Below are 23,870 nucleotides of genomic sequence, written 5' to 3'. Positions count from 1 at the left end.
GGTTGAATTCAATACCGAGTTGGGTTTTGTTCGTTGGTTGAGTTCAATTTAAGATTTTGACCGTGGTTCTAGTTTTAAGACTTATTCCAATTGAAAAATCATTTGAGGTCCAATTCTATCTTTTTTTCCTTTAAATTTTATGTGATTGTGAATAATTTATGTGTTTGACATGTTTGAATCTTTGTTGTGTGTTGGTTGATGTTAGATCTGGATGTGAAAACCTGGATTGGTAATCGAAGAATTAGTTAATTATTTTGTGAATGAATTCGGAGAGGGGTTGGAAATTGATAAAAGTGAATATCGATCTATTTGATTCATTGATGATTGTCTAATTTGAAATAGATTTTAATTTTTGTCGAAGTCGATAATATCATGTTTTCGGTCGAGGATCAATAGGAAAATCTTAGGTCTTAGGTACGAAACTCATAGGATTCTATATCATCGAATCTGTATGTGCCTATGTTGAGTGATTTCTCTACTTTTACCGTATTTCATCAAAAATGTATTCATTAGCCGGGGAATGCCCCGAGGCCACACTGTACTTATTCACCGGGAAATGCCCCAAAGTATCATGTACGCAAAGGAGGTTAGGGGTTAAGGACCGAGGCATTGGCTAAAGCATAGCTAGGATAGTTAGAATAGTTTAGGTTTTAATTTCAGCATTTTTTATTCTCGGTTTGTAGTAAATTAGATTGGACACTATATTTTTGGACTTGTTTTGTTTTGTTTGTTTGATTGATTATTTTGTATTTTTTGTTGGTTTATACATTTCATAGTGTCTACTAGCCGATATACTCCATAAAACTACCGTGGTCAATCCACGGGATTGAGGGATGCCTAACACCTTCTCCTCGGTCAACAGAATTCCTTAGCCGGAATCTCTGTTCGTGGACTAATTTTAAAAGAGCCAAATACGGTTTTGAAAAGGAGTTTGCAAAGGTGACTTGGCACACCAGATTGACGAATTTGAGTTTAAATGTAAAAGAATCCTTTTCGAAATAAATTTTCATTTTTTGTCACTTAATAATAAAAACCCTTTTCAAACTTAAATAATTAACTTTTTGGTTAAAAAGGGGGTGTGACACCCATGGGTCTTAGAGAGAATCAGAGAGAGTTTTCAAGTGTTTAAGATTAGAATATTAGGGTAAATGATGTCCCAAAAGAGTTATAAGTCGTGGGGGCCTTAAGTGGTTAAGTGGAGAAATGTCCAGATTACTCCCAACTTAAACTGCTTAAAATTCTCATCAGATCATACGACTACTCCATACCAGTCGTACCCTTCAATATGAGTGGCTCCCCCTTAGATCCAACACTCTCCAACATACAACTTACCAACACCTAGTCGTACCCAAACCATACGATCAGTACCCCTAAACCGTATCCCTGGCAGAATAGAATCAAAAGAAGTTTGAACACTGTCTACCATACGCGTCAATGGTATGACTCATACCGTAACTTACAACTCATGGTGAGCCCTTAGTACTCAATCCAAGTTAAGTTACTAAGTCTCAGATTAAGTGAAGGAAAACCCCAAACCATACGATCCGTCACCAACCATACGAGTTATGCCCACCAAGTCGTACCCATTCTAGGAACCAATCCAATCCACCAACCAACACTGGTTAGCATATGAACAAAAGGATATCAACCGTACCCCGTCATACGATTGGTAGCCACAAGTCGTATGATTTCTAGAATCCAAAAATTTAAGAAATTTTCTAACGATCCAAACCTAGGGTATTTCAGGGTGAGAAGTGGGTGGGGGAATAATTTTTTTTTCATATTTCATTTAGAAATAATATGATATGGAATTTTTTATAAGGTCATATGGTTTAACATGTTCGAACAAGATATTCCAATAAGAAATTATTAAAAATAATTCTGAGCGATTCAATTTTATTAAATTAAAATTCGTACAAAATTCGAATTACATTAAATTCAAAATATATTAGTGCCAAATAAATATTGCGGATTAATATAATTGAATTAATTTTTTAAGTCCAAATAGGTATGAATTTAAATAAGGCCCAATATTTATTGGGTTAGTCCATTAATTTGGGCTAAAAATGATGAGCTCACTTTGCTAAGCCCAAAATATTTTCATATTCTAGAGGCCTAAATAAATGCCACATGTCAAATGATGTGGCACGCCAAGTCAAGTGAAGGAGCCAATAGGACCGTGCCACATGTCAAACTGATGTAGTAGACCCATGAAATAAAAGCCTATAAAAGGTGCCACATCACTTAAATCTGATTAGTCAAAGGAAGTCCATATTTATCATGACTTCCTTTCCTACAACTATAAATAGGGGTCTCATAATTTAAAAAAAGGACCCCCAGACCTCTAACAAGTAGCAAGAGAAAGCTTGTAGATCAAACGCCGCAATTTCTCTACAAATCTCAAGCATTCAAATCAAGTTCATTAAGATTTAAGATCAAGACCACAATATTCAAGAAAAAACTCAAAAGCCCTTGAATTCAAGCACAAGTCAAGATCAAGTCCCTCAAGTCCGCAAACCAAGTTCAAATTCAAGATTAAGCTTTAAGCCTTTGAATTTATATTTGAAAAGGAAAATCAGAGGATTCATAGAGATTGTAACACTCACATTGAAATTAATAAATTGATTGTTGCAATATTTTTTTGTCTCGGTTATTATTTTTTGGTGTCAAAAATTTTATTGTCCAACAAATTTGGGCACGCCCAGTGGGACAATATCTACCTTTCATCTCAACTTTTCATACTTCAAAGTTTAACAAAAACAAAATGACTTCCAAGAAGGTCAACTCTTAATCAACTGCTTCCAAGGCTGCTGATTCAAAGTTCTCTGCTGAAGTAGAAAGCATCCTTGGTGTTACTTTCAGAAGCTTAAGAGCTGTTACAAGGAGCAAGACAGGTTTGCTAGGACAACAAACACATCCAGTATCATCCGCGCCAACTCCAGTTTTTGGATCTTTATCTCCAAAAGAAATGAAGTCCAATGTAAGTGTTTCAAAAGGAGAAAGCAGTGTGCTAGAATCGCTTTAGAAGACTCTAGCTCTATTTGAGCATTCTGATTCCAAATACTCTGGCACAAAGAGCGATGATCGTTCAAGCAACTCATCATTTACGACTATACTATATAAGTTGAGCACCTCAAAGATCAACTTGTGCGATAATCCATGCTACTCTCCAACATCTCCAGTGATCATGCAAGCAATGGTGACTGATGCCTCATCTATGGAGGAGCAACTTGTGAATCTGACAAAGATAATTGAAAGCTCGATCAAATATGTTTAGAATCAAGATGCTCGGATTGATAAGATAGTGGATAGGGTGGAAGGCCTAATAGATAAAGAGTCTATCCATGAACCTAGAAAATCTCCAGAGGTTTATGAAATAGAAAATCTTGTGAAACAAACACCACCGATTAAAGAGGTGCAAGTTTCTTCTGAGGGAATGATCCTGATCGGGCAATTGAGGGAATTCATTAAAGGGACCCTCAAAGACAAGTATGATGTTTTCACTAAGTATTCCCTTGTGTATGCCAAGCCCCACACTACAAGGATAAATAGCCTCAAAATGCCTGCAGGTTATCAACTACCCAAATTTTAACAATTTGAGGGCTATGGGAACCCGAAACAACATATCGCATACTTTGTTGAGACATGTAACAATACTAGAACTTACAGTGACTATCTTGTCAAATAGTTTGTTTGTTCTCTAAAGGGAAACACCTTTGATTGGTATACGGACCTTGAGCCTAATTCCATCGATAGCTGGGAGTAATTAGAGTACAAGTTCCTAAATCACTTTTATAGCATAAGGCGTACAGTGAGCATGGTATAGCTCACAAATACTCGCCAAAAAAAGGATGAACCAGTTATTAACTTCATCAATCGATGGAGAAATGCTATCCTAAACTGCAAAGATAGGCTCAATGAACTTCTGCAATAGAGATGTGCGTCCAAGGAATGCACCGGGAGCTTCTCTACATCTTGCAAGTCATTAAGCCTAAATCCTTTGAAGATCTAGCTACCCAAGATCATGATATAGAGCTGAGAATGTCTTCTGCTCGACAGAGGGTAGTGCCTATCCATGACCCTCGAAGGGGAAAGGATAAGCAAGAACCCAAAAGATGGGGCAAGTTTGTCCCCAAAAATGAAAACAAGGAGTCCATGAATATTGATGTGTCTCATGTGAAGGTCACCACAAAGGTAAGCAAAAAGAAAAGTATGAAGACAACTTCTGAAGCAAGTTTGAATTAGAAAACTTTAAAGGGGATACAAGAAAAGGAATATCCCTTCCTTAATTCTGATGTTGCTGAGATTTTCGATGAGCTCCTTGAGCATAAACTCATTGAACTCCTAGAGATGAAGCATCCCAACAAAGATGGAAGGACCAATGACCCTAATTATTGAAAATATCATAGGCTCGTAAGTCATCCTCTGGAAAAGTGCTTTGTCTTTAAAGATAAAGTCATGCAACTGGTAAAAGAGAAGAAGATCTTCTTCGACGATGAGACAGCCAGTTCTCATCAAATCTCTATTACTTTTGTCTTGCTCGACCCAGTCCAAATATGTGTCAAAGAGCATAATGAGAAAATATTAGAGCCTGACAGGTTTTTAGTTGACGAAGACAATGATAAAGGTTGGACTCTGGTGACGAGGCACAGACACAGGAGGATGAGTCTGCGAAAGGAGTCGTCCGAGTAGCCAACCAGAAGAAGAATGGTAAAGAAACCAAGAAAATAAAAGTTGGTTGAATTTCCAAAGAAGACGAGGGTGATGGAGCTACACTACCAAAAACCTCGGCATTCGGTGACTTTAGAGGAATTCTTACTGAGTTGGTTTTGTGTAAAGACTTCCCAAGTCAACCTTGAGGAGTCTTGTTTTAATACCACCGAAGAGGGGGAAAAGGGTGAGAATATACCCATGGAGGTTCCTTCACCTTCTGAAAAGCTTGCTAAAACTCTTGGCGAAGAGGCACATGCGTGTGGTACAAAAATCACATTCATAAATAACGATTTTCTGCTTAGTGAGGCCCTACATAACTATCACTTATACATGGTAGGTCAAATTCCAGAAAAGAAGATGAACCTATCCGCAAGATGAAGGAACTTGGCATCGCTACTAGTGAACTGGACGAAAGCCGTATAATGATCCAAGGCTTAAACCAAGGGGTCCAGAGGGCCATGGGATGTATCAAATTGGGGATTCATATAGATGATTTTCAATCAAACCCATTGATAAATGTGATCGATGCCAAAACTTTATACAATATATTGCTTGGTAGACCTTGGGTGCACGGGAATAAAATTATCTCATCCTCTTACTATCAATGCTTGAAGTACCTCTAAAGAGGAGTGGAAAGAAAGATAGTTTCCGATGATAAGCCATTTACTGAAGCTGAGTCACATTTTGCTGATGCAAAATTCTATTTAAAGAAGTATGTTATGGATGATAAATGGGTTGAAGATGTTACCAAGACCAAGTATGACGATCTTGCATCTAATAAGGTCGCAGTGACTGTCAAAAAATTTACCACCAAGAAGCCTCTCTCCACTTCCAATAAAGAAAGTGTTACTTCTATAAAAAAGAAGGTAACTCCCGTTCTTCGCTACGTACTGAAGGTAAGGAAAGAGAAAGATCACCCATCGGATTCCCAAGATAATATGCTAAAGGGGATAACTTTACCTATCAGTAAAATTGATGCAATAAATCCATCCCCAAGACTTCTTGATGAGTCTGTGGCTCAAAATCTGCCACAAGATATGACACTCCCTGCAAAGCGTACGAAAGAAGACTTTGACCCAAATGCATATAAGCTATCTGTAAAGGCTGGATACAATCCTAATGAGCCATCAAGGTTAGGTAAAATTCCATTAGAGGGTACAACCAGGAAGGCACGTGAAGGCCTAGGATACATGCAGCCACCTCTACTTCGCATCTCCATAAGAAGAGCAGTCAGTAATTACATCACCGTGGAAGAAGAATCCACTGCTGCTAATAAAAGACCCTCTATATTTGACCGACTTGGAGGGTAAACTGCAAGAAATTCTGTGTTTGAAATGTTGGGACCTCTAAATAACAAGAAAAGCAACAAGTGTAAGAGGATTCGTCAAAGCACGATGATGTACTCTTCACTTAAAATATAAAAGGATTTCAAAAGCTTGATTACTTCTAGAATAAAACGACAGACAAAATTGGTAGTTTCATGAAATGAGGTAGTAAAAGCAAAGGCTCATACTGTGGTTTATACCAAGCAATATGAGGAAGATGAAGAGAGTGTTGGCTCCTCATATCATGGTACGATCCAAAATGAGAAAAATGTCTCATCTCAAATAAAGGTTGATGAAGAGATAAAAAATGCCTTTTGGTATTATTATATATCTACCAACGACGATGATCCTCAAGAGAAGGAAGATATTGGAGATACTCCATCACAACTTGAAGAAGGAGTAAAGGCCACAATAGATCCCTTGAAGGAAGTTAATCTTGGAATCAATGAAGACCCAAGGTCAACTTACCTGATTGCGTTTCTAGAAGTAGAAGAGAAAATCTCTTATATAGACATACTCAAAGAATATATGGATGTCTTTGCCTGGAGCTACAAGGAAATGCCTGGCTTAGATCTAAAAGTAGCAGTCCATCAGTTAGCGATCAAGAATGATGCCCGTCTTGTTAAGCAAGCCCAAAAATGCTTTAGGCTGGAGTTGGTTCCTCTGATTAAAAATGAAGTTAACAAACTCATTGAAGCGGGCTTTATTTGTGAAGTCAAATATCCCTCATGGATTTCAAGTATTGTTCCAGTACGGAAGAAGAATGGCCAAATTTGAGTTTGTGTCAACTTTTGGGATCTCAATAATGCCTGCCCTAAGGATGACTTTCCAATCCCTATACCAGAGCTGATGATTGATGACACCACCGGTTATGATGCAATGTACTTCATGGATGGTTCATCCGGCTACAATCAAATCCGTATGGCGCCAAAAGATGAAGAACTCACTATATTTCGTATGCCCAAAGGTACTTATTGCTATAAGGTGATGCCTTTTGGTTTGAAGAACGCTGGAGCCACTTATCAAAGGGCTATGTAGAACATCTTTGACGGCCTACTCCATAAAAATATTAAATACTATGTGGATGATCTAGTGGTGAAGTCAAGAAAGAGAGACGACCACTTAAAAGACCTAAGAATGGTATTCGAGTTACTTCGGAGATGTCAACTTAGGATGAATCCATTGAAGTGTGCCTTTGGAGTTACGTTTGAAAAGTTTCTTGGCTTCATTATACGACACCGAGGAATTGAAATTGATCAAGCCAAGGTCGATGCAATTTTGAAGATACCCGAACCTCGAAATATTCATGAGTTAAAAAATCTTTAAGGAAGGCTAGCATATATAAGGAGGTTCATCTCAAACCTGGCCGGGAAATATCAACCATTTAATTTTCTTATGAAGAAGGACACTTCCTTTGAATGAAACCAAGCTTGTAGTAATGCCTTTGGGAGTATCAAATCATAATAAATGAAGCCACCAGTTCTTGAGGCACCCATACGTAGGAAACCATTGATACTCTACATCGTGGCATAAGAGAGTTTAGTTGGAGCACTACTGGCTCAAGAAAATAGTAAAGGAAAATAAAATTCTCTTTACTATTTGAGCAGAATGATGACACCAAATGAGCTAAAGTATTCTCCAATTGAAAAGTTATGTTTGGCATTGGTCTTCTCAATTCAAAAGATGAAACACTACTTTCAACCTCATGTTGTCTGTCTTGTGTCTAGGGCAAATCTCATTATGTTTGTAATGTCGAAACTTGCCCTTAGTGATCGACTTGCAGATGGTACTTTCAATTTCAGCAGTTTGAGATTGTGTACATTCCCCAAAAGGATGTAAAGGGACAAACACTGGCTAACTTTTTGGTAGACTACCCAATACCTGATGATTGGGAACTGACCGATGAACTTCCTGATGAAGATGCAATAGTCATTGAAGCTAGACCCCCATGTAAGATATACTTAATTGGTGTCGCACATTGAGATGGAGCTGGTGCCGGTGTGATGTTCGTCACTCCACAAGAAGAGGTCATCCCATACTCTTTTACCCTAATAAATCATTGCTCTAATAATGTTGCTCAATATCAAGCTTTAATACTTGGACTTGAGATGACAGTTGACATGAATCAACTGCAATTACAAGTCTTTGGTGACTCTTAATTGGTGATCAAGTAGTTTTTGGGAAGATATAAAGTTAGAAAGCTTGAGCTACAACCATATCATGATTATACACAGAAGTTGATGGGGTGTCTTGGAGGAGTAACCCTTCAATATGTGCCAAGAAGAGAAAATAAGCAAGCTAATGCCCTAGCTTCTTTGGCCTCAACCCCGACTCTTCCAAATCAGACCCAAGTTACTGTCTGCTAAGAATGGGTAGTACCGCGGTCATATAAAGATATAGAAAACAAGGTTGAATACCTCGTTGCCGTGTCTGAAGCTGTAAAAGAAGATTGGCGACAACCTATTATTAATTACTTATGTTATGGGATACTTCCAGAAGATCCAAGAAGAAAGACTGATACTCATCGTCGTGCACCTTTCTTCCTTTACTATAAAGACATACTGTACAGAAAATAATTTGAAGGAGTACTCTTATGGTGTTTGGGAGAGGAAGAAATAATTCAAGCTTTGCAAGAACCGTACTCGGGAGTTTGTGGATCACATCAGTCTGGACCGAAGCTCTATTTTCATATTAAAAAAATGGGATATTATTGGCGAAGGATGGTGAAAGATTGCTTGGACTATGCTAGAAGATGCAAAGCTTACCAATTCCATGCAAATTTCATACATCAACCCCCAGAAGTACTACATCCAACTGTAGCATCTTAGCCATTCAATTCTTGGGGAATGGATGTTATTGGTCCACTACCAAAGTCTTTTGGTAGACACTTATACATCTTGGCCGCAACAAATTACTTCTCGAAGTGGGTCGAAGCTATTACTCTTAAGGAAGTAAAGAAAGAAAATATTGCAAACTTTATTCGAGTGAATATCGTCTACCGCTTTGGAAAACCTCAATATATAATAACTAACAATGGTAAGTCATTTGATAACAAACTGACGAATAAGATTTGTGATCTCTTTGGTTTCAAGCAGAACAAGTCTTCTATGTACCATGCTGTCGCCAATGGTCTAGCCGAAGCATTCAACAAGACTTTATACAAATTATTGAAGAAAGTAGTCTCCAAATCCAAATGAGACTGTCATGAGCAGATGGAAGAAGCTTTTTGGGTGTATAGGACAACTTACCGTACAGAGATGCAAGCAACCTCATACTACTTTCTTTTGGAGTTCAAGCAGTTCTGCCACTTGAGCGTCAAATATCTTCTTTAAGACTGGCCATTCAAGAAGGGCTCACTGATGAAGAAAATATTAAGTTGCGTCTTACAGAGTTAGAAGATCTTGATGAGAAGAGGCTGGAGGCTCAAAAAAACCTTGAATTTTATCAAGCCTGACTATTTCGTTCTTTTAACAAAAGGGTTCGCTTAAAGTGCTTCCAAGTTGGAGATCAAGTCTTTGTAGTAAGAAAACCCATTATCACTTCTCATAAGTCTAGAGGCAAATTCACCCCAAAGTGGGATGGACCATATGTCGTATAAGAGACCTATTCAAATGGTGCTTACAAGCTCATCGATGCAGATGGCGTGGGGATTGGCCCCATCAACGCCAAATTCTTGAAAAAGTAATATCTTTGAAGGAAGATGATACTCTTTAAGGCACGAATATAAACTGCATGTACACTCCTTAAGGCACGATTATAAACTGCATGTCTACTCCTGGCTTGCAAGAGTATAAACTGTGTACGACTAAAAAAAATAAAAGGAATAAAGAAGTTCACTAGGTTGAAAACCTCAAAAGAGGCGGCCTAGGCAAAAGTTAGGACGCTAAAAAAACAACTCACCTAGAACTACATTGTGACTTGATCCTCTTATTGAGGTATGTAGGCCCTTGGAATTTCATTCTGAGTTCAATTGCAAGAGTGTAAAAAAAAATGTTCCTGCAAGTATCTACCATATGGATACTAAGTATGAAACTATTCTAATCAAATTTTGGACTTACTATAAATATTTGTGACTCAATGGGGGCAACCCTTCGAAAATAAAAAGAGTTCCTTCAATGGAATTTGGAATACTAAAGTTCACCAAAACTATACTTAAAAGGATATCGAAATTTCTATGCCTTAAGGTGGACAAGATTTGTACCTTTTCACATTAAGTTGGCCTCTAATGGGTTATCCTTAAAAGGATATCGAAATTTCTATGCCTTAGGGTGGATAAAATTTATCCTTTTGCACCTTAAGCTGGCCTCTCACGGGTTTATCTTTAAAGGATATCGAAATTTTCATGCCTTAAGGTGGACAAAATTTATCCCTTTGCACCTTAAGCTGGCCTTTAACGGGTTTATTCTTAAAAGGATCTCAAAATTTCCATGCCTTAAAGTGGACAAAATTTGTCCCTTTGCACCTTAAGTTGGCCTTTAACAGGTTTATCCTTAAAAGCATCTCAAAATTTCCCTTCCTTAAGGTGGACAACATTTGTCCCTTTGCACCTTAAGCTGGTCTCTAACAGTTTTATCCTTAAAAGGATCTCAAAATGTTCATGCCTTAAGGTGGACAAAATTTATCCCTTTATACCTTAAACTAGCCTCTGACAGGTTTATCCTTAAAGGATATCAAAATTTCCATGCCTTAAGGTGAACAAAATCTGTCCCTTTGCACCTTAAGCAAGCCTCTAACCGATTTATCCTTAAAGGATATCGAAATTTCCATGCCTTAAGGTGGACAGAATTTGTCCCTTTGTACCTTAAGCTGGCCTCTAATAGGTTTATCCTTAAAACGATCTCAAAATTTCTACGCCTTAAGGTGGACAAAATTTTTCCCTTTGCAACTTAATATGGCCTATAACGGGTTTATCCTTAAAAGGATTTCAAAATTTTCATGCCTTAAGGTGGACAAAATTTGTCCCTTTGCACCTTAAGCTGGCCTCTAACAGGTTTATCTTTAAAGGATATCAAAATTTCCATGCCTTAAGGTGGACAAAATTTGTTCCTTTGCACCTTAAGCTGGTCTCTAACAGGTTTATCCTTAAAAGGATCTCAAAATTTTCATGCCTTAAGGTGGACAAAATTTGTCCCTTGCACCTTAAGCTGGCCTCTAACAGGTTTATCCTTAAAGGATATCGAAATTTTCATGCCTTAAGGTGGATAAATTTTGTCCCTTTGTACCTTAAGCTGGCCTCTAACAGGTTTATCCTTAAAGGGATCTCAAAATTTCCATGCCTTAAGATGGACAAAATTTATCCCTTTGCACCTTAAGCTGGCCTCTTGCAGATTTATCCTTAAAAAGATATCAAAATTTTTCTGCCTTAAGGTGCACAAGATTTGTCCCTTTGCACCTTAAGCTGAACGTTGAAAAGTGCCCATACTTAAAGAAAATCACTGCACCATCTTCAAGTAAAATTAGTTGGACTTAAGGTGACGGAGGCGAAGTTAAACTCTCACACCTTAAGCCGATGTCCACCATCTTCAAGTAAAATTGGTCAGACTTAAGATGACGGAGGCAAAGTTAAACTCTCGCACCTTAAGCTGATGTCTACCTTATTTAAGTAAAATTGGTCAAACTTAAGGTGATGGAGGAGAAGTTAAAATCTCGTACCTTAAGTCGAAGTCCACCGTCTTCAAGTAAAATTGGTCGGACTTAAGGTGACGGAGGCGAAGTTAAATTCTCACACCTTAATGTCCACCATCTTCAAGTAAAATTGGTTAGACTTAAAGTGATGGAAGTGAAGTTAAACTCTCACACCTTAAGCCGATGTCCACCAACTTCAAGTAAAATTGGTCGGACTTAAAGTGACGGAGGCGAAGTTAAACTCTCGCACCTTAAGCCGATGTCAACCATCTTTAAGTAAAATTGATCGATCTTAAGGTGACGGAGGCGAAGTTAAACTCTCGTACCCTCATCCGATTGTTGCATATTGCTATCTGTTTCAATTCTCCAAAAATAAAACAAAAAAAAAAAAGAGGAAACAAGAAAGAAAGCAAAAACACAAATAGAAGGATGTTACCTATCAAAGCGTTGTTATCTTACAAGTTGTATATCTCCAACTTGGATTGAGACAAGATACCTTGATGAGAATAAATACCTCAAAATCTAGTTTGAGGCAATCAAAACGCCCTTTGGTGGTGATGGTCCCACATTAAGAAATAAATTATTGAGGCAATGCAAATCTGAAATCCTCTGTCGGACAGCATATAAAATCGACTTCAAAAAATCATCTAGAACAATAAAAAAAGTGGTAAAATCCAAATTTTGGATATGTTATACATGCATGTTTTCGACATCTATAGGATTAAGTGGATCATAATTTTGATTCTCTCATATTGAGATATAATTTGTTTGGTGATGTCGCGTAAATCTGAAATTGTTGATGCATCAAAACTCAATGTTGATTTCGGGATAACACCTGAAAATATCTCAATTGTATTAAATTATGAATTTTGGAGATGTTATAGATCTTTGTGTATAGTTTCACAAGAATCAAGCGACTTGTGATTTTATCCTTCCTACTTCAAGCTATGGAAGTTTTAGTAAAGACGCGCTGATCTGAAATTTTTAGCATGATAAAATTCAGGGCTAACTTCAAAATATTATCGAGAATTATATTGAAGGAATTTAAATCTAAATTTTGGATATGTTATAAATATCGAAGTATAGTTTCTAGAATATCAAACAGTTCATAAGTTTGATATTCCTACAATTAGATATGAATTTTCTACCACTAACATGCTGTGCTGAAAAAAGTGACAAAAATAAGAGAAAAATAGGAGGGAAAGAAATTACCTCAATATTGTTGATGGCTTGAAAACCCCAAAATTGATATTGAAAAAGTGGAGAAACTACCTCATTTATAGAGTTGTAGGATGGATGTTTTCTTCTCCAATATAAATTCAGATTGAATAACTTCTATCTCCAAATTCAAATTGGAGATTGTTTCTTTCTCCAATATAAATTCAAATTGAGATAACTTTTATCTCCAAATTCAAATTGGAGATTGTTTTCTTTTCAAATTGGAGATTGTTTCTTTCTCCAATATAAATTCAGATTGGGATAGCTTCTATCTCCAAATTCAAATTGGAGGTTATTTCTTTCTCCCATACAAATTCAAATTGGAGGTTGATTTCCTTCTTCTATACAAATTCAAATTGTAGGTTGTTTCTTTCTCCCATACAAAGTCAGATTGGAGGTTGTTTCCTTCTCCAATCTAAGTTTAAATCGGAAGAGTTTTATTACTGGTTAAGTAAGGCAATGAAAGAGTCTTCCAAAACTGTTTGAAATTGGATATCATGCCTCACCAACGAGTCTTAAGTATAGAGATTCGTGAAGAAAAATAGAACTTTGAGAGACAATGTCAATATGGTTCGGCTTTAAAGTTTTTGAATGAGGTGTTCTTTTGTGTATGGAAAATCATTGAAGCACGAAGAAAACATATTTAAATAATCATACTTCAAGGTTAGTCTCTAAAATATTAAATGTCTCGACAAGTCTTGAAGTAGGGGGCATTTGTGGGCGATGCAATTTTATTAAATTTAAATCCGTACAAAATTCAAATTATATTAAATTCAAAATATATTAGTCCCAAATAAATATTGCAGATTAATATAATTGAATGAATTATTTAAGTCCAAATAGGTATGGATTTAAATAAGGCCCAATATTTATTGGATTAGTCCATTAATTTGGGCTACAAATGATGAACTCACTTTGATAAGCCTAAGATATTGTCATATTCTAGAGGCTCAAATAAAAATCATGTGTCAAATGATGTTACATGCCAAGTCAAGTAAAGGAGTCAATAGGATCGTGCCACATGTCAAACTGATGCAGTAGCCCATAAAAGGCGCCACATCACTTAAATCTGATTGGTCAAAGGAAGTCCATATTCATCATGGCTCTTCTTTTCCTACAACTATAAATAGGGGTCTCATAATTCAGAAAAAGGACCCCCAGGCCTCTAACAAGTAGCAAGAGAAAGCTCGTGGATCAAATGCCGCAATTTCTCTAAAAAGCTCAAGCATTCAAATCAAGTTCATCAAGATATAAGATCAAGACCGCAATATTCAAGTAAAAGTTTAAAAACCCTTGAATTCAAGCACAAGTCAAGATCAAGTCCCTCAAGTCCGCAAACCAAGTACAAATTCAAGATTAAGCTTTAAGCCTTTGAATTTATATTTGAAAAGGCGAATCAGAGGATCCATAGAGATTGTAACACTCGCATTGAAATCAATAAATTGATTGTTGCAATATTTTTCTTGTCTCGATTCTTTATTTTTCGGTCTCAAAAATTTTATTGTCCAATAATAATATTTTAATATTTTTCGCACATCGCACAAGTACATATACTAGTCTATATATAATAGAAGAGACAATAGTGACAAGTGTCATCACAATAAAATTTCTATTTGAAAATTTGAGAAAGAAAAACAAATGCTAATTCATCAAAAACTACATTTTAAACAAAAACAAATGCTAATTCAAACAAATTGGAAAACTGCAAATTCTCAAACTCCATGAAACAGATAATCACACTATGAAAAAGATTTAATAACTGTTAAATAAATATTTATTCCTTTTTTTTTTTTTTAAATATAGACAAAAAGTAAGAAAAGAAAAGACAAAAAGAGAAAATTAGAAGAAAAAGGGAACTAAGCTATAATTCCTTTGTGCCAAGTTATGTCCCCTCAATAATCAAATACACTGTTTATGAATTCGAAACTCTCAGTTGTGCTTTTACTCAACTATTCAAGCTTACCTCCTTTAGAATTTCCTTTCAGTTTTACTTTTTGCTTCCTTTTTTTTATATACTTAGTTTAAAAATGCAAATCTTATGAAAACATACACAATAGACAATGCATTCTGATTATAGTACTAGACAAAACATTTTCATGCAAAACAAACATATTTCTTTAAATCATCCACGTCACCCCATCAACATACTAATTATGATAAGAACTAGTATTAAAATAAACTAAAGATATTAGATACCAAATAGTCTAACAATAAATAATTATGACCCATTTATATAAATAACCACTCAAAACATAACGTTATCAAATAATAAAAAACAATCATTTTTTTTTAAACCCAATGACCCCATAATAACAAATTAACCAAAGAGAAATTAAAAAATATACAAGGAGGAAGTATGAAAATGGAGAAGTACGTGTGCGAAGAAAGAGAACTTTTAAAAAAAAATATTTATGGATAAAATAATATGTAGCTATGGAATTATCAAAAAATTAAAAAAAATATAAAATAGTATGTATTATAATAATCATGGTTAGAATTTTAGTTTAATTAATTAAATCATAACTATCAATTTTAATTTATGACATGTGTCTTTCATATGAGTACAAATTTGAGAAAAATAAAGATAATAGAAATGAAAAGAAGCTGAATCCAAAATATGAACACTCGACATCTATGTAAAAATTCGATTTTAGTGTATCTAGTAGTTGGAATCTTAATCATATCGAATCCCTTTTCCTCAATTAAATCCTTTAGGGGTCCCTTATATCACTAGTGAAGGGAATCAGTTTTGATTAAAAAAATAACTTAGGTACAATAATTGAGTGGAATCGACGAGTACTTTTATGAATTCTCAATCTTTTGAGTTAATTTTTCAAGTGAGTTAAGTTTAATATTTATGTTCTTATATTATGGGTAGTATACTTGTTTATAAATTACTCTTTATCATATTAGTTGGCATGTTTATTTTTTGCATAATTCTAAAGGAGATTTTAATAAGAGATGCAAATTGACAAATAGGATCCTATTAAACTCACATTAAACATTCTCATTAGCTATTGAAGTTAATTACTTTTTCATTAAATTATTAAGATTAAAGTTGAAAATAAGTTTTCAATTTTTTCTTAATTCTTTAAACATATCAACTATTTTAAGACAAAATATTTTAGCTAACATGCCAAGTAATATAAGAAGAAGGGAGTATTATTTTGTTAATTCAACGAGGTAATTACCATTTTCGACGAGTATGTTTTTTTTTTTCTCATTTAAGTTTCCTTTATGAAAATTATTCTTTAATCCTAATCATATCGATTCCATTTTTCCTCCAATCATATCCTTTAGATGTCCTTTAAATCACCAGTGAAGGGAATCACTTTTGATTTTAAAAAAAAGTGACTTGGGTACAATAATTGAGCGGAGTCGATTGTTTTCAGCTGCTTGCTTCTTCATATGCTTCAGCTGTTTCGTTATTTTTATTATATTATCTCTAATTAATTATTTTAAGTCATTTACATATAAGAAAATTAATAATATTTAATTTAAAAAGTAAAATAGATATTTATGATATGTCTCTTTCAGCTGCTTCAATCATATTTTTAGTATATCACCTCTAATTAATTATTATAAGTTATCAAGATAATAAAAAATTAATAATATTTAATAAATAGTAAAATAAATAAAAATAATAAATTAATTCTTGATGTTTTAAATTAATAGGACATCTTATATAAGACTCATTTAAAAAAATTTCACAAGTATGATTGCTTTATGATTTTACTATATTACCCCTAATTAGTTATTGTAAGACATTTACATATAAGAAAATTAATAATATTTAATAAAAAAAGGTAAAATAGACATTTATGACATGTCTGCTTCAGCTGCTTCAATCATAATTTTATTATATCACTCCTAATTAATTATTATAAGTCATTTAGGTATTGAAAAATTAATAATATTTAATAAAAATGAAATTGACGTAAAATGATAAACTAATTTTTGATGTTTTAAATTAGCATGACATCTTATATGAGATTCATTTAATTTTTTTTCACAAATATTTTCTTAAAATAATTTTTTAATATCATTTCTAATTAGGTATTATAAGTCATTTAAGACATATCCACTTCCCTGCTTCAATCATAAAATTTGATTGACTCTCGAATTTATTTCGTTGCCACTTAAATTAGAAGAGAGAAAAAGTATTATAAATCATAATAATTAAAAACTTAAATTATCTTAAAATATAATTGATTATCAATGCCAAAAAAATTTGGATAAGGAGAGTAACAAATTTTATTTTAAAATTACTTAAAAATATTATAAATTACAATAGCTGACAATTTAAAATATTTAAAAATATATTAAAACTATGATTAATTATCTAAACTATATTTGTGTCACATATATCCGGGGTAGTTTTGACATTTTATAGTTTGCATGTTTTAATATTTTAATTTAGTAATTTGTTGATCCAAATGATGTTTTCGAATTTAATATGTTTTGAAAATTTAGTACTTTATTTATTTTTATTTGTTTATTTTATTTTGACAAAATATTATATATTTAAAAGTTATGCAAAAAAAATAATTATAAGTCATAACTGTTAACATCTTGTAATATTTTCAAAACATATAGTAAAAAATATGATTTACTTTTGAAATTCTAATAGTGTCACATAAGTTGCGATAAAGCAAGTAATATAAATTATTTGAAATTACATTAAAAGATACTAAAATCACAATCATTAATAACTTAAAAATATTTTTAAAAAATATATTAGAAAAAATTTAATTGACTCTCTAAATTCTAAAATTGGGACAAAGCGAGTAACATAAATTACTAAATTACGTAAAAGATACTATAAATCACAATGATTAATAACTTAAATTATTTAAAACTTTATATTATTAAAAATTTGATTGACACTCCAAATGCTATTTGTGCTATATAAATTGAGATAACATAAATAACATATGTTGGGTCCGTACTGGCACGAGATACCGTATCTAGTATATATATATTACTACTATATATAAGGGTGAGTGGTAGGCAGCTGGAAGCAGGCAACTGGCGGTTGTCATGCCTGCTTCCAGTTGCTTGCTTGCTCCGTAATTTTACAATATCACACCTAAATAATTATTATATGTCATTTACGTATTAAAAAATTAATAATAATTAAAAAAAGTAAAAAAATAAATATTTATGACATGTCGGTTTCAGCTGCTTCTACCATAATTTTACTAATTTGACATCTTATACGAGGCCCAGTTAAATTTTGTTCACAAGTATTTTTATAACAATTTTGTTATATCATTTTAATTAGTTATTATGAGTCATTTAAGACCTATTGCTCCACTACTTCAATTGTGATATTTGATTGACTTTTAAAATTATTTCAGTGTTGCTTTAATTGAAATAGAAGAAAAAGTATTATAAATCACAATAATTAAAAACTTAAATTATTTTTAAAATACAATTAACTATTAATGCCACAAAAGTTTGAACAAAGAGAATATAATAAATTACAATAGCTAACAGTCTAAAATAGTAAATTACAATGTTAGAAAAATATTATAAATTACCATAGCTAACGACTTAAAAAAATCTAAAAATATATTACAAATATAATTGATTCTCTAAATTTTAATTTAATTATTTTATTTAACTTGTTATATATTTGAAAATTGTGTAAAAAAATTATAAATTATAATAAATAATAAATTATTTTATATAAATTGAGATAGAGGGATATTACTTGAAAATTATGTAGAAAGTCGTATAAATCATAATATAATCAACAATTTAAAATATCTAAAACTATATTACAAATTTGATTGATTTTCTCAAATATTTCATCGGTGTCACATAAATTGAGATAAAAATAGCAGCACATAGCATCTAAAAAAATTATGTAAAAGTAATATAAATTAATACTCCTAACTAATAACATAAATATTTAAAAATATATATAAAAAATAATTGACTTTCAAATTTATCTATACCACATAATTTAGATAAAAAAGTAACATATATTGGGCCCGTGCTAGCACGAGCTCCGATATCTATAGTGTGTGTGTGTGTGTGTGTCTATATATATATATATATATATATATATATATATTACTAATAAAAATAAGAGGGAATAAGCAGGCAACAAGTCGACGCGCCCGCTTCAGCTGCTTCAATTGTAATTTTACTATATCATCCTTAATTAATTACTATAAGTCATTTACGTATTAAAAAATTTAAACTATTTAATATTAAATTTACTTTTAATTTTATTACTAATAATAACTTATTTTTTGATATTTTTATAAGTCATTTAAGTATTAAAAAATTAATAATATTTAATAAAAAATATAAAATAGACATAAAATGATAAATTATTTTTTGATATTTTAAACTAACTTGACGTCTTATAAATGACCACTTCAAAAATATAAATTATTTTTTGATGTTTTAAATTAACTTGATGTCTTATATGGACCATTTAAAAAAAATCCCTAGTATTTGTTATAATAAATTTACTATGTCTCTTCTAATTAGTAGAACAGAAGAAAAAAAAATAAAAATCACAGTAATTAAAAAAATTATTTAAAAAAATATAATTGACTATCAATGAAACAAAAGTTTTAACAACTTAAAATATTGTTATACAAATTTCATCAATCTAAATATAATAATATATGCTTAACTTAGAATTTATCAACCAACAATTTAGCAGCTGAAGCAGGCAGAGGGTCGACATGCCTGCTTCAATTTTTTCAACTGTGATTTTACTATATTACCCCGAATTAATTATTATAAATCATTTACATATTAGAAAATTTAAAATATTTAATAAAAATTTAAAATAGACATTTATGACATGACGATTTCAGCTGCTTCAATCGTGATTATACTATATCACTCATAATTAATTATTATAAGTTATTTAAGTATTAAAAAAATTAATAATATTTAATTCAAAAGATAAAATAGACATAAAATAATAAATTATTTTGAGTACTTTTATAAGTCATTTAAGTATTAAAAAATTATAATAATTACTAAAAAGTATAAAATAAACATAAAATTATAAATTATTTTTTGATATTTTAAATTAACTTGACGTCTTATACATGACCACTTAAAAAATATTAATTAATTTTTGATGTTTTTAATTAACGTGACATCTTATATGAGACCATTTAAATTTTTTTTACAAGTATTTGTTATAATAATTTTACTATGTCATTTCTAATTAGTAGAACAGAAAAAAAATATTATAAATTATAGTTATTAAAAAAAGTTATTTAAAAAATATAATTGACTATCAATGCCTCAAAAGTTTTAACAACTTAAAATATTGTTATACAAATTTCATCAATCTAAATATAATAATATATGCCTAACTTGGATAATTCCATTAAATCTGGAATGTGGTTTACACCCAAATTTGACAATTTGATTATGCTCATAGTGTTTCAAATGAGTTTAGAGGGTCAAAAAATAAGTTTTTGACTTTGTTGATATCTAGTGCACCGGGGGGGGGGGGGATGTTGCGAACGCACAAGGGGTATGGTAATCACCCTATCGTGATAGCAACCCTTGGATGGTGATAGCAACATCTCCATACCTAGTTTGGGTATAAAAGGACCCTTTTAGTCGTCTTTTGATCATTTTCTCTTCATCTTTGAGACCTAAAAATCCTAGAACAGTGTGGTAACTCAAAATTGAGTCTTGTGAGTGACTTGAGAGCTTTCTAAACTTCTATTATCGTGATTATCATTCGATTTAAGGTAAGATTTTATCAAATTTTTGGTGAATAGATTTGGATTTTGCAGACCCCAGTTTCAGTGTTTACCCTCTTGGGGCGGCGCAAATAAATACAAAGTACAAATTTATTTATTTATTTATTAGTTTTGATTTTGTATTTTAAATATTGGTTCTTGATTCTTGGTTCTTTCATTTGATTATTAAATAAAAAAGATTGCATTTTTACAATCTTTGGTTTATTTATCTGATTGGTTTATGGGGTTTTGGATTTGAAAGATTGAATTTTAGATGTGAATTATAAAAATATTGGCAGTTTTGGATTTTTTAGGTTATTTTCTTGATTTGGGTATATGAGGTGATCTTGGTATATGTTGGATTCTACATTTAGTGATTTGGGTATGTTTCTTTTTCTGGTATGGCTATAAAGGGTGATTTTGACTTCTTGATTTTGATGATTATAAGGTTGTTTTGGATTATTTTTGTTGAGCTGAGGGTCTATCAGAAACGATCTCTACCTATTAAGGTCTATGTTTATTTGTATCTTATCTGGATCCCACTTTGTGAGACTATGTTGGGTGTGTTGTTGTCATTGATTTGATTGTCATAAGGCTGTTTTGGATTGTACTTGTTGAGATGAGGGCCTATCGAAAATAATGCATACCTAATATTATGTAGGGGTAAGGTCTGTCTATATTGTATCCTATCTGGACCCCGATTTGTGGGACTATGCTGGGTATGTTGTTGTCATAAGGCTGTTTTGGATTATTTTTGTTGAGATGAACGTCTATCGAAATAGTGTCTGCCTATTAGGTAAGGCTAAGGTCTGTGAATATGGACTCCATTTGTGGGACTATGTTGGGTATGTTGTTGTCATTGATTTAATTGTCATAAGGATTTTGGGAATGTGTGGGATTGACAAAGATGAAATTTTGCTAAGTTTTGTGTGCATGATTTTGCATTTTCTTTTTTATTTTTTACAACAGTTGGTGAATTTTCTGAATGAGTTTCTTGACAAAGATTGAGCCTTTTTGTTTGTCCAAACAAGTTTGCTGAGTTGAATTTGTGGGAAGCTTGAATCTTTTGTTGTGTTTTTATTAGAAGTGATATAGCAAAATTGCTACAAAAATATTTAAGTGAGACTCATATAAGATGTCAAATTAATTTAAAACAACAAGAGTTAATTTGTGTCTATTATTCCTTTTTTTAATACTATTAAATTTTTTATACTTAGATGAGTTATAATAATTAATTAGGTGTGATATAATAAAATTACGATTGAAGCAGTTGAAGCAGACATATTATAAATGTCTGATTTACTTTTTCTATTAAACATGATTAATTTTCTAATACGTAAGATCCAACCAAATATCATGATGTGGTGAATCAGACATGTATTGAATAACTCATATAACTAATTAGAAGTGATATAACAAAATTGCTACAAAAATATTTGTGAAAAAAATTTAAGTGGGTTTCATATAAGATGTCAAGTAATTTAAGACATCAAGAGTTAATTTATCATTTTATTTTTTATTAAATATTATTAATTTTTTAATACCTAGATGACTTATAATAATTAATTAGAGGGTGATATAATAAGATTACGATTGAAATAACTGAAGCAGATATGTCATAATTCAAAAGTTGAGGCAGTCAGGCCCCAATATAATCAGTTTATGACCAACATGTTTTGTAAGGTATTAACTATGTATATGGTGATTTAAGTTAATTTTCAAAGTTTTGAACTTGTGTGTGATATCTCAGTATATTTATTTTGAGTTAATTCTTTTTTTATAAATAATTTTTTCACAGTATTTGTATTCCAACATTGTTCTTACTGTGGAGGAGTTGGAAAAGCTCGATTTGCCTCCAGTGAGTATTGTATTGTATGATCCTGCATCATCTTCAATACCTTCTTCATTAATTGTTATGCCAGTACAAAAAATTCTAAAGTAAACGAAGAAGCAGTTGGCATGGATCAAGATAATTTTAATGATTTCAGTACTAAACCCCCTTAATATTTGATGAAGAAGGCAATTCATGTATCAGGCACAATTTCTAACCCTCCGTCGAAAAAAACTGTTGAGGTTTGAAAATCCATACTCAGTGAAAGAGATTTTGAGAGACATATGGCAAATGAAAAAGAGTCTCCAAGGACATCAAAAACTCTGATTAATCAATTTATTTAGCCTGAAAAAGATGCTTCACCACGCGATTTTTATGGTCATGAAACATCCCCACATCACCTGATGTCCAATCAAGAGTGAGCACTTGGTTAAAGTGGACTTTGAGAGCTAACAAGCTTTAAGTTACCATATTTGAGAGCAATTGTGAGTGAATAATGAAAATATGATGAGATTCAAGTGAAGAGAAAGGGTATATTGAAAGGAAAAATATATATAAATATGACAGAAAATAAGAGTAAGGAAATTATGAAGATTTAGGTATGTAAGTATCTCTTTAGTTTCGTAGTACCAGTCAATTAATTTTATTTAAGTAAGCTAATTATTTATACTTGTTTATTAGATGGATCTAAAATTTAATGACCTGGAGACTTTGGTGACTAATCGATTCACGATGATTATGAAATCCTTGCAGTTGAAGTATGTTTATGAAGTAAAGATAACATAATTTGAATTATAACACAATTCATAAAGACTATAATATCATTATGTTGTACGTATCCATTCACAAGAAGAAATTGAAAAAGAAAACCCAAAGAGAGATCAATCTTCAGATGTTCAAGGTGATTTGCAGGTCCCAATAAATTTGACAATTCAAGGATTGCCCCACTCAATCTTGTTGATATGGAAGGGATCAACGTCAATCAAGAACCATCGACTACCTGTAAAGATCAAGATGCTCAAAAGGTAATTGATCACATGCTTTACATACATAATACCTTAAAAACTACCATTCTATATTGATATTCTGCACTAAATTCTGTTTTGCGGAAATTTTTGACTTTTTTAGAGTTGCCACTTAATTGATTTGAAAAAGAATTAAGAAAACCTTTGAAAGTTACTCAAATGATCCAAAACAAAAGAAATATTTAAGTTTGAAGATTCTATGTAAACGGTTCCTATTAATACTCTTGGAAGGTTGTTACGTTACCAAGAGTATCCGCTAACTTGCGGTTATCCGAACTGTTTGCAAACATCTTTCGACTAACTTCAAAAAGAAAGATTGATTATTGAGAAGTAATTGATTTTAGTAAAAGACTAGTGTAAAATAGATTTGGATGAGTTAGTAAGGATTTTAACTAAGTCT

This window comes from Capsicum annuum, chromosome 5, assembly GCF_002878395.1.
Source record: "Capsicum annuum cultivar UCD-10X-F1 chromosome 5, UCD10Xv1.1, whole genome shotgun sequence".
Taxonomy (NCBI): domain Eukaryota; kingdom Viridiplantae; phylum Streptophyta; class Magnoliopsida; order Solanales; family Solanaceae; genus Capsicum; species Capsicum annuum.
Note: the sequence above shows the minus strand (reverse complement) of the source record.